Genomic DNA, 13,434 nt, shown 5'->3' on the forward strand with positions numbered 1-13,434 from the left:
AAGTGATTTGGGAGATTAAGAGGGTTTTGTTTGGGTGGGAGGGTGGCACCCTGGGTGAGTAAGTGCTACTTGATTGCACAACAAAAGACACTCTGGAGCTTCAGCCACAACTCGGGGCCCCCCTGGCCCCAACAGTTTGCTCTCCTCAATTAATTTATTTTGTTAGAAGAACTAAGAGAGGAAGGAAAAAATCACTGGCTGCACAGAGAACATTCACTACGCAGAAACGGCTGCGAACAAATCAAAAGACCATTTCTTCTAAGGGCAGTGAACTGTTTGGGGAGTTGCAGGTGGGCTCCAGTGTGTTCTGACAGTCTCAGCTAACAAAACCTCACAGGAGACCTGGGCTCAGTGATGGGCTCCAGGAAAGCAGGAATCTACCCAAGATGTCAATAAATTGAGTCGATATGGAAAATTCAAAAAATTTTCTCCCTGCTATTAAGGGGATACAAACCTGGTACGTTGGAAGCAATGAGAGTTAGTTAGTCCCTTTTACATTCTCTACCACATCCAAGAACATGGACTATGAATATGTATTATGAGGAAAATTGCCTCTGAAAACAAAAAGATGAAACCATTTTGATATTTTAAACATATGTCATACTCTACTTCAAAAGTCACCACAAAGAGTGTATATGGTTCAGGCCTATAATCCTCAACTTGGTCATTAATGGCAAGAGGATCAGGAGTTCAAGACCGACCTGGTTCAGGGCTATCCTGAGCTACACGAAACTATGTCTAAAAAAAAAAAATGCTACCACCAAGAAAAGTGAAAAAGAAAACAAAGATTAAGAGAATGCATTGTCAATTCAAATAACGAAGGACTAGTTTTAAAGCATGCTACAGATTTATCAGGACAGAGCAGCCAAGAGAAAAATTATGCAAAGGCTTTGTAATAGATAGGAAAGGAAATGTAAATTACTGACATAGAAAGCAAACCCACACACAGACCAAAGTAAGAGCAAACTCTACTCTGGCCTCTGGATTGGCCACAGGTTATCAGACAGTAGTAGGTGTGGGTGAAGATGCAGTGAATGTTCCAGCCGTGGCACACAAGTGGTATTGGGGCCACTGGTAAGCTGGTCTTAGGAAAGCTGCCATAGGCAGCAGTGAGGCCCCCAGTCCAGGCCTTGCCCAAGATGGCCCTCATATGTGCAGGCATCACGTCAGGGAGAAGTGTGACAGCATCCTTAGCACTAGGCAAAGACCTAAATATCCAGCCATCAAAAAGAGACCAACTATAATGGACCTATGCTGGCAACACAGGTACATCTCTAAAACATCTGACCAGCTCAAAAGTAGGAGCTCAAAACCATGTTAAAGCCAGTATAAGGATATAACAGAAAAGTGACATTGTTTACGGCTGTATGTGCAGCAAACACTATAAATATCTACGAGAAGGCTGGCCAACTTCAAGACTTCAGTTTACCTCTCAAATTGTTTTACTTCCTAAAAAAATTAAAATACCTGAAGCAAATAAATACAGCCATGTGTTCATCTGGGATAACGGGTAACTGGGTATTCATTCTGTCTTATTCTCTGTTTGAAAGTTGTCCGAGTTAAAAATGTTTTAAGCATTTTTAAAAAATACTCATATAACCATAGCGTACTGGCAGGCGAGGCTGACAAGCACAGGCATTAGGCACGTCATCTTTATCCATCATCTGGATGTGCTCAGCTACACTAGATAACAATCATTCCTGCCTGTGTTAGGCCTATCAGCTACAAAGCTTCCAGGCACGTCACTGAATTTAGTATTCTTGCCAGGCCTTGGATACAGGTATTAAGACAGGAAACATCAGACATTAGAACTTGAGGATTTTTCTCAAGATCACTCAGGTAGAAATGGATCCACTGCTGATATCCTGTATGGGCACTGCCAGGGACAGATGCCCAGAGAGATCTGAAGACCAATGGCCTCAGAGATACGTACATCATCTGTAACATCTGGTTCTACATGTGAAAGCAGAGCTGACTTAGCAAACAAAGTTCTCTGTCAGTGAAGCTCTTACAGCATCCAGTCTGATGCCCCTCATCCGACCTGCCTTTCTAATACACTGGCTGCCTCTAACCATAAGCCATTAGTAAACATCATTGCAGATCTCACTATGTGTTAATGAGGAGGGTAACAGAAGACCTGTCCAGGTAGGATTTCCCAAAGACTGAGGAGGTAGCTGAGTGGATGGCACTTGCCATATGTTAGCATTCTATCTAAGCTCAGCCCCACAGTTACCTGGCAATAGGCAGGTATGCCTGACACTATAAAAGGGGCTGCTTACCACCCCTCTCCTCTCTTGCTCTCTTGCCCTCTTGCTCCTCTCTTGCTCTTGCCTTTCTACCCCACTCTCTCCCCATTCCCTTCCCCTTAAAAAGCAGGTGGGTGTGCCGACACTGACTTTAGGTCTCAACCCCACGTGTACACACATGTGCACGCACATCCATTCACATATGCACCACCACACTTGAATGCATACCAAACACACACACACACACACACATACACACACACACACACACACACACACTCACTCACTGGTTAAGATAACTATAAGAAATTCCAAAGTTATTAAAGTAGAAACTGTTATTTTATCTTTTGATATCTTTTATTTGTTGTGCTAGTGACTGTAGGCACACATTAATCAGAGGGAAGTGAGAAGAGTCGAATCAGTTCCTGTTTTGAGGGTTTATGTCACTATACATTCTGACCAAACACAAATTGCACTGATGAAGGAGAGACAGCACAGTGGTCAGGAGCACTTTTGTTCTTACAGAGAACCTGGCGTCAGTTCCAGGAATCTATATGGTGGCTCACAGTCTGTAATTCTAGCTCCAAGAGAGACAATGCCTTCTTCTGATTTCCATAGGAACTAGATACACACATGGTGCACATACATACATACAGTACAAATACTCATACAAATAAAAAAAGTTAGTGTCAACAACAACAAAAATATTGCACTTAACATGAGCTGAATTTAAGGACTTTGCCACCCAGGCCCTGTCCAGGTTATTACATCAAGTTCAAAAGCAAGTACAAAAATAACAGTATCACCTCTGGGAGGCCATGCCTCACCGCAGGCCCCTCCCTCCTGGGTTGTCCATGAAAATTGATGAGGATTACAGCCTCCTCCCCTACCTCACAGGGTAAGGGGTGTCCACTCCCTACATGGCTTATGTCAAACACTTGAAGAATATGCTGAAGTTCACAAGGAGGTGCCCAAAAGATCTAGGATAGAATCAAAATCTCTAGTCTTACCAAAAACCAAAAAAAAAAAAAAAATTCACTTAAACTAGAGATCGTTAATTAAGGAAAGTGAATGTAGCCTGGTAAGATGACCAGCAGGTAAGGGCACTTGTTACCATGAGCTGAGCTGAGTTCCATACACATAACCCACATAGTGGGAGGAGAAAACTACTCCCACAAGTTGTCCTCTAACGGTACCACATACAAACACACACATACAAATTAAAAAATGTCAATGACCAAGTGACTTGGTGTTGAGGCTATCTAACACATTAAAAAGCAGCAGCATAGAAATACAGTTAAATATTATAAACACACAAGAAACAAATGGGAAAGATAGAATATCTCATCAAACAGAGTTAAGCGAAGGACAGAAACAAGTTCAAACTCAATGGATAGGTTCAATGGCAAGCCAATAAATGTGTGAACCTGAAGATCCAAACAAGAGAAAAAGAGAGAAAAAGAACCAAACTATTGGGTAGCGGCCTGTGGAGATATCTCAGTGGTTAGGAGTCACACTGCTTTGCAAAACACCTGAGTTCAGTTCCCAGCATCCATATTGAGTGGCTTACAATTACCTGTAACTCTGGGTGGGGTGGTGGGGGATGTCGATTCTATTGGCCTCTGTAAGCACCTGCACTCATGGAAACAAACAGAAACACACACACACACACACACACACACACACACAATTAAACAAATATCAGGTAGGAATAAAACAAAAACTCTGACATTCATATCCTAGAAGTACTTGAAGAAATAATGGTTGAAAAATCCCCAAATTCAGAAAAAGATGCAACCTGCACATTCAAGAAGATGAATGGACCTAGAACAGAATGAACCCAGACAAATGTAGAATAAGACACATCTTAAACTCCTTGAAAAATAAAGACAAGATAGGGGTTTTGAAAGTACAAGACCCAAACAGAGCAGATCCCCATAAGTACCTACAAAGTGTAAAGGGACACAAGAGGGATGAAAGAAACTGCCAGCCCAGAATTCTATACCCAGCAAAGATATCCTCCAGGAGGGGCTGAAGAAATAGCTATACAAGCATGAAGGCCTCCATTTGGACCCCAAGCATCCATATAAAAGGCTTGACAGTGACATATCTGTAACCCAGATCTAGGGGAGAGAGGAGCCAAAACAGATGATTCCCTAGAGCTCTCTGGCCAGTCAACCTTATCATTCTGTGAGCATAAGAGCCTCTGTCTCAAAATATAAGGTGATGAGCAACTGAAGAAGACACCCAATGTCAACCTCTGGTCTCTACATACAAACATGTACATACAAACCCACAGTCATATAAACACACACTCATACAAACATGAACATTTGCTATACACATACAGAGAGAGAGAGAGAGAGAGAGAGAGAGAAAGAGAGAGAGAGAGGATGACCTTCAAAGGTAAAAAGGAATCCTGACATTACCAATGCCAGACTGAAGAACAACAAGAAAGCTGCTGCCAACAGACCCACACCAAAGCACTAGCTCCAAAAAGTTCTCCAAATAGAAGTGGATACTTAAGCCGTCACTTGGTATGACAAATGAACTTTGACCAGGATAGTCTGGACAATCTAAGTACTATTTTACCAGGTTGGTGCCCTGATGAACATTCCTAAGAAACACAACACTACAAAATCATTTAGGAATGTATCCCCACACAAAGTCAGACAGGCTTCGTGAGTCTCAGTCAAGACCTTCTATCAGACCACTGACTACGCTAGGACACGAGTTCAAGGTACATCATTTCTGCCTTTGGTGTTCCAAACCTCATAACTTTCTAATGCCATAAAACTACCTATGAATCCAGCAATACTGCTCCAAGAGATAATACTAAAAAAAAACCTGAAAATAGGGTCTCAAAGACACATTTGCACATCTATGTCTATACAGACCCATTCACGACAGATAAAAGATGGAGAACATTCATCAAGAGGTAAATAGAAGGTAGGCCCAATGAAATACCATTCAGTCCTCAAAAGGCAAGAACTACTGGCACCTGCTACCTTACAGCACATGAGACAGTCGCAGAATAAAGAACACTATGATTCTACTTACACAAGGGAGTAAAGAAGATGGGCTGGCGACAGCAGGTGGCAGAACAACACAGGGAACACAAAGTCCCTATTAGCAAGTACAGAGTTCTAGTTTTGCAAGATGAAAAACTTGGCCTCGGGAACACCTAGATGTCAATGTACTTAGCACAGAAATGAAGTGATAAATTATATGTATTGCATATTTTTATCATTATCAAAAACTCTAGGTTCAAACAGTAAACCAATATGTCCCCCTTACCCAGTTACACCATGTACTAGATACTATGCTAAGTGGCCTGTGTTAGTCCCTGGTTCTTCTTCCCACGGCCTTTGTAGGAGATATCATGAGCCCTGTTCACAGATAGAAAACTGGGTGTTCAGAACTTGACAAGAACCCCATGCCTAAAGGACAGAGTCAAAATCTCCAGCCGGGCAGTTGAAGTGCTGCAGCACACTCTCTCTCTGTGTATGTGATGAAAAGGACTATTTGCTTCAAAGGAAGACTTCTCTGTGCATGATGGAGTGGACCACACTTGGTTCTGGAGAGCAACTTGATCTTTTCAGATGGAAGACAGTAGCTTGGGGCAAACAAAAGAAAGAGAGACATGAATGGTGTTGATACGTAAAAGGGACAGTAGGGCTACAGAGGGCCTGAGCCTCCCATGGGTCAGGATGCATCATTGGAGAGACCTGACTGTACAGGACCAGCCTCTGGGCTGTGGGACTCTTGAAGCAGGAAGAATGCAGTGCATTGGGTGGCCAGATGGAAGGATCCATGTAGCTTTTATTTTAATAGTCACAATGGTGGCCTTGGGAGAGTCAAATGTAATCAGGATGAATGTGGAGATAAATTCCAACCCCTTCTAAACTCATAACCAGCAACACATGATCAAGATGAAAAACAAGCAATTTGACTTTGTCTTTTTCAAGCAGGAGGTACAAAATGAGGTAAGAACCAGACTCCTCCCTGCCTTTCCCTTGGCTGGGATGTCCTAAGTGGCTGCGAATACTCATCCCAGTGCTGTCTCTGCTGATGGGAGTAGGAGGAGGCTCTTCCCTACTCTTCAGTTATGTGCGACTCCACCCCCAACAGCCCACAAGAGGAATCAATCATGTGTCATTTTCCTGGCCAAAGCAGGCCTGTCGGATGTTGAGTGTTACACCTGTAGCTGATCTTCTGCCTCTCATAATTCCATTGGCCACAGCATGGAGCCTCCTTGCTCATACCTAACGCATGTGATAGCTAACTCCTCTTCAGAGCCTACACTTCCACTTCACTTATGTTGGAGAACAGCCCTGTGGAATAATGTCACTGAGTTCCATGCAGGGGAGGGAACAAGCCACTCCTACTGCTGCATAAAGCAGAGGGGAAGCAAATCTTAGCCAGGCCAGATTGGCTCTTGGTCCTTATCTATTGACAACGGAAAACAAAGCAAACAGAAGAAGATTGTTATACACATCCACTGTTTGTTCTATGTCAAAGCTGCATCTTTAAGAGAGCTCGATGAACCTGTTGTAACACAGGTAAATTCTAATATGTGAGCAATGGGCCGGACCCTCCCATCTAATTCCCTGCAGTGTTCACCCTACACATACATGGATGACCCAAAGCACTAAAATACTTTGGCCATTGAAATGTGTTATCCAAAACAGTGCTGAAAGCCATACTTCCAAAGCTGGGCAGACCAGAGCAAACCTCCATTATTATTATTTTTTAGAACGGTGTTCTAGAATAGATACATTACACAATAAAAGTGAACACCCTTCAATCTATTGAAATAAATCCCATAAAAGCACTGCTCTTTTCTGTCCATACCTTTGGAACTTGATTTTAAATTTATTCTCTCTCCCATTCGCCGATATGACTTCCTTCCCAGTTCCCCAGAATAACTCCATGGGTAAAATATTAGCATACAGAAGTGGGTGCTCAGCAAACATTTGTTGAATAAATGAATAAATGAGTGAATAATTATAAAATACAGGATGTAACACCTCTGAGAGGTTTGCATTTGATTACAGAACAACGTGCTTAGATGTTTAGGTGTCTGAACTGAAATGGAACCTAAGAACAGTCACAGGGAGACAGTAAAATATTAGCCCATTTCTGCCGTAAGAATACAAACCCAAGTGGGATGTATACATGCCTGAGGACGGCTTTGTTTAAAACCAGACCACAATCTTTACATACATGAAGAATTAAACTATTAGTGCCATTGTGTTACGGAACTGAGTTAATAGACACGGACACTGATATGTTAATTGTCTAAAGGATCAAAAGGAAAGGAGCATATATTCAACTGAATTTTTTTTAACTTTAATCAATACAATTTCTTAATCAGAGTTGTATGAAAAACTTATTTGAGGGAGAGCTTTTGATGCCCAGCTAACAGTGAACACTGTAGTGGGGAACATTTTTTGTTTTAGGATACATAGCAAGTAGGCCAAAGAGAATGTATCGGTAAGAAACTTCGTTGGGTAAAGCGACTAACGTTTACCAAATCTGAAACACAGTTACAATACACAATATAAAGCACAGTTTTACCAGTACCAAAAATATTTAGTATTTCTTTAAAAAAGTGTATTCTGACATCTTCGTTTTTTTTTTTAATTTATTTACTTTTAGTATTCTGTTTGAAAGTAACTGGTCATACAATAGTTTGGATCAAGTTTCTCCTTTTACTGAATTCGCTGCAAAGAAACTTGGAAATAAATTCACAAATAATAATTCTCTTAACTCTAAGGGGAAAAAATAATCTTATACCAAATAAGCTACACACTTAGCAGTCCATAATGGCAAAGGAGAGTATGGTGGCTGCGAAGCTATGGTGGTCAGGGGGTCTGAGCTCATTCTCTGCACTGTCTGGTTTTCAGTGTGGACGAGTGTTCTGTGGCGGATTCTGTGACTGGTCATGTAAGCGTCCCTTTCCTGTGCCATCACTCTACCCGTGGCTCGGCATCCATTTTAGGAATATTAGCAAGGGGGTGGATAACGGAGCTTATAAAACAAAGGTTGTCATGTTGGAACCCACAGAAACACTATGGATTTCACCTTATTAAAAGTGGGGGTTTTTTCCCTTAAAGAGGTGGAAGAAAATACTTTATTTAGCTTTTAACTTCACACACCTGCATTCAGTTTCGCGTGTTTTAAAATCAAATTTGCGCACTAAATGCCACTTCCAGGATGGCTGACGTGGCTCTATAATTTTATGAAAAGTATTCTCAACAATCGGTCGTTGAAGGCGTGCATTAACAGGAAACAAGGAACAATTTGTTTTTAATCAAAGGATTACAAATCGATTGGTACGAACTCAAAATGAAAGCATGGGTCTCAGAACATCTATCAGACTGCCCCCAAATGATCGGCAGTTATATGGATACAGCCAATTTTCCAGTATCCTCTCAGTCCACAAAATAAAGAGAAAGTGAGGACTGCAGGGACACGCCGTCTAATCCCACAGCTCCAACACTCCTTTTTAGAAATAGAATGCTTACTGGTAATTACGGTGGTCCGCAAAACCCTATCTCTGCCAGTGAACCTCCCCTATAATAATGCTGATGTTTAAGAGCAAAACTCTCACACGATCCACCACAACCAGGCCTCACACCAAGTAATAATTAACAAGAAATTAGATTTTTTTTAAGTATATATTTAAATAAAACACTGGGTAGAATTTAAAAAGAAGATCGACCAAGTTTCCACACTTAAAAAAAAACATTTTGAGAGAGTCAAGGTACAGAATCGTTGAATAAAACCTTAGTCAACTCAAAAGCGATGAATTTTTTTCCCCTCCATGTATTTCATATACAGCTCATGGCTTCTTATCCAAAAGGTTTACATTTCTATTCTGTACTACTCCAGCCATTTCTGCCAACATCGTAAAAATTACCTTTGCTCATTTCCTCCTCACAACGCGAATTCACCGACCACAAACATCCCTGCACAGACACCTACCCACCCACCTCCCCACCCACCTCCCAAAAATGGTTCAAGCAAGACACACACGCACACACGTGCACGCACACACACCCACCAAAAAAAAAAAAAATGACCAAGCTCACAGTTCCTGTTTGCCCTTTGAGTGAAGTCGGTGTCTTCAGCGTGCCTCTCTGGTCTTCCGCATTGTCACTAATTGCTGGGGTGTAGTTTAGGATGGCATGAAGCTGCAGAAATCAAAGCTGTGGCTTTAAGAGACCGTTTTTCTCAAGCACATGGATGAAACAACTTTGACTCAGACTCCCTGGCCAGACTGCCATAAAAATCTTAGAAAGACTCCTTGAAAACTCAATGTCTAGAAATGGGGAGAGGGAAATCAGGTAAAATAAAAATATTTATGTCTAAAAGCTGACGCTCCAAACATAACTTCAAGGATATCTGATTTGATTTGAAATCGGTTTGTATTGATGAGAAAGTTTATTTTGTAGAAAGTTACAGTTCTCTCTAATGAGACACTCTTCTTGCCATCTTCTCTAGTAATTCTGCCTCTCCTAGTCATGATCATACATTCCAAAAAATAAAAGCAAACACATTGTTTCCCCAATGCATGGACTCTGGGGAGGATGCCTTTTTGAAACAGGCTTTTTTTTTTCTTTTCCTTTTTCTTTTTCTTTTTTCTTTTCTTTTTTTTCTTTTTCTTTTTTCTTTTTTTTTTTTTTTTTTTTTTTTGCCTGAATGCTGGTGACTAAATGTCATAGTAAGAACCAACACTCTCAAACAGCCAAGAGACTTCAAAAGCTTTCTAAGTTTGAAAACCGAAAAGTTGTGAGTTTTCCTGTATCCCAGGACGGTTTTCTTTCTGAAGCTCAAGCAGGGAGACAGACAAAAGAGGCTGATAGACTGAGCTCTGCCAAGTCTTGCCTTTTTAAATTTCCTCAGCTCTCCCTCTGCCTCCCTCCCTCCACCCCTCACTATCCTCTTTCTCTCTTTCTCTCTCTCTCTCTCTCTCTCTCTCTCTCTCTCTCTCTCTCTCTCACACACACACACACACACACACTATCCTCTCCCTCTCTCCCCCCCTCTCCCCCCCCCTTCCCTCCCAGTATGGCAACCTTCCGAGCAGTCTTGGCAGAGGTCCAGACTATGCCAGTCTGACTAAATTCTTGTCTCCAAAGGATGTCCTTTGCAGATCAATTAATACATGTGAGAACAGGAAGCTGTGGGACAGTACCCAGATCCTGGCATGACAGCGCCGGCTGCTGCCAAATCACCTTACAGATTTCCTGGTGCCCTACCTTTCCCAGGCATTACTAGCATGTTCCCCGCAGCGAGCTAACATGTTCGCTGCTTGGAGATGGGGAATCTGTTCTCTGGAAATGTCCATATGTGACATGTGCTCAACCTGAAGAAAAGCGGAGCTCCCCTGTGAGCAGAGATGGATGGAACTTTAGGAGCACTGTATACTGGCATCCTTTTTCTTTTTCTTTCTTTCCTTTCTTTCTTTTTTTTATCATTTGCTTTCTGTTGTCCTGATGCAAAGAATCATGGGAAATAGGAAAGAAGGCATGCAGATTAAAATGTAAACTGTCATGCCTTGTCCTCTGGAGAAAGAACAGGGCTCTGATTGATCAGTCCCTCTTATTTTTTAAGGAAACTATATGTAAACTGTACTTATACAAAATTTTGCTGGAAAGGAAGAGAAAGGAAGAAATATTTTCAAAACAGAAATATCAAGGACAGGGGAAGATAAAAGCACGAGTGTGATTAGTAACATATATGCATACGCAGATGCCCAGGGTGGATGCCTGAGTCTCAGATCTCTTGTTTACTACATCTGTGGTGATATAACTGACTGAGCACAGAGCTTTTGAAAATGTGCAGCATGTGCCTTTTAAGAAACAAAATAGCCAGTGTAAATCCATTCTTTTACCTGGTTAAGGAAAGCAGCTTGCTTGATTGCCTGACAGTGCCAGCACCTCAAACTGAGAACACCTAAGCTCTGGGATGGATTTTTAGGAAAAGCCATAGAAAGAGTCTCATCCTCCTTGGGTCTCTTGCTTTCTCATTTGGATAATCTCAAGGTCTCCAACTTGTTAAATCTACTCAAGTCTAATTTTCTCATCTACTTAGAAGGGCCAGAAAGTCATCAAAGACTCTTTCTCTGGGCTCTTAAAGTATCTGTTCATATTCAGGTATCTGTTCATATTATGTCACCGCCTGGATGTGGTGTCAGCACAGACAAGACCATGTGTCACCTCCCTAAGAAAAGTGAAAGTCTTCCCAAAACCTCTACTGGATCAGTATTCAACAAATCTACTGAGTGAGCAAGTCATGAAGAGAGAGCACACAAACTCTGAGTTTCTATAAAACTGTAAATGATGGTTTAAAAAAACCCAAACCACACACTGCCACGTCATGAAGCTGAGAGACCAAGGGATCCTCACAGAAACATCCTGAAAGCTTAGGTTACAGCACTAAAGTAAATGGCAACATATTAGCTGTCCTTTCAAACAGGGATACTAAAATAAGAACAGGCTCTCAGCAGACCTTAAATCCAGTCAAACTGTTGCCACCAAGGAGAAGTGACTCATTACAGGGGAACATAAACAAACATACAAACAACAGGATTCCTTGGAAAACATGGAGGCTAGAAAGAAGTGGGTCAACCATTGGTTGCCCATAAGAATTTGGTACAGACTCCATCGATGAAGACACAGGTCATAAGACAGAGAAATCATGCTGGCACTAACATAGAAATGTCAGCTAGCTATGCAGACTGACAGAGAAAGAAATGTCATCAGCAGTGTCACCAGCTATGAACCCTGTGAACTGTAATAAATAAAACTGTAATAAAATAAAATGACCAGCGTGGCAAAGTATGCACAGCACTGCAATAGTGGCATGAATACCATGGCAACAACCAATCACTCTTATTAGATTAAGAAATCAAATCAACAAAAGGGAACTCATGCCTGGAATCATAAACTAGACCTATGACTAGGGATGCCCTAGGCCCTAGGAAAGAAGATGTCGTTGTTGTTGTGGTGGTGGTTATTGTTATTGTTGTTGTTAATTTTATTTTGCTACACAGAAATAGTATCAAACTGCCTTCTGAATACTTATCTGTATACCTATAGACTTCTGCAGCTCTCACCTCTCATTAGAGAAGCTTCTTTCTGCTTGAAGGCCTTGTCAAACCTGAATTGCCCCCCCCCCCAAGTTCCACTTCTAAATCCCATACTTACATCCCTTTCATACCTCACAATGAGAAGAACATTCCAAAATGTGTTTTCTGGGGACATTCACATATATACTCAAAAAAGAAACGACAGAGATTAGGGATAAAGCAAGGGAAGGGACCAGAAGTCAGAACACTCGGACAGGCATAAGCATGGGGCAGACCTCCACTTGACGTGGATGAGCATGTGGAGAAAGGTAATCCGGGAGGACACACAGTTACAAAAGCAGTACTACATCTTGTCCAGTAGTGAGAAGGAGGAGTGTGCCTGTCATCCCCAGCATACGGGAGGTGAGGGAGGAGGACTGGGGCTTTGAGGCCATTCTGAGCTGCATGGTTAAAAAAATTAAAGAGAGATAAATTAATGACCCAGTATCCCCATCACTGGGTAAACATCTAGTGGCACCATGTCAAAGAGATGGCTATACTTGTATGTTAATTCTAACAGTGTTCACAACAGCCAAGATATGAACTCAACATGGCTATCAACAAATAGATAAAGAAAATAAGACACAAACTCAAGATGGAAGACTACTCAGTGTCCATAACAGAGTGGATGAACCTGGAGGGCACCCAGTGAAACAACAGGCACAAAATGATGGACACCTGCCACTCACTTCGGTGTAGCTCCATTGAAGGTTATGGAAGCAAAGAATACAACGGTGGTTCCCAGGGCCTGACACGGTAGAGAGATGATAGGGTGGGAATTAAGGAAGATCGCCAAACACACAACCATTCCATTAAAATCAGCAGAGGAAGTTGAAGAGCCCTCCTGCTCCACACAGCAGCTGTAGCTCTTAACAAGGCACTGTGCACTTGCAGAGTGCAAAGGGTAGCCCACAGCATTTCTACCACACACAATAAGCAAGCGAGGTGATGTATATGCTAATTTGCTTGGCTAGGCCACTGCACAGCACGTACACATTTCAAAACTCACCTTGTCCTCCACAAGTATAGTTTTATGTCAATTTCAAAAAG

At 41.8% G+C, this 13,434-nt stretch overlaps 1 protein-coding gene across 2 annotated transcripts in view; it reads right to left on the reverse strand.

Annotated features, from left to right (window-relative positions):
* The window catches only part of Msra (methionine sulfoxide reductase A), a 319,877-nt gene that overhangs the window by 285,581 nt on the left and 20,862 nt on the right, over positions 1-13,434 (reverse strand). The window contains exon 1 of one of the 2 annotated variants that reach the window (XM_087585478.1): positions 9,344-9,445. The exons of the other annotated variant lie outside the window; for it this stretch is intronic. The gene's annotated coding sequence lies outside the window, so the exon portion shown is untranslated. Of the gene's footprint in view, positions 1-9,343; positions 9,446-13,434 lie in introns of those variants that run through there. 2 annotated transcript variants of the gene reach the window in all.

This window comes from Rattus norvegicus, chromosome 15, assembly GCF_021556685.1.
Source record: "Rattus norvegicus strain SHRSP/BbbUtx chromosome 15, alternate assembly SHRSP_T2T, whole genome shotgun sequence".
In the NCBI taxonomy this organism is placed as follows: domain Eukaryota; kingdom Metazoa; phylum Chordata; class Mammalia; order Rodentia; family Muridae; genus Rattus; species Rattus norvegicus.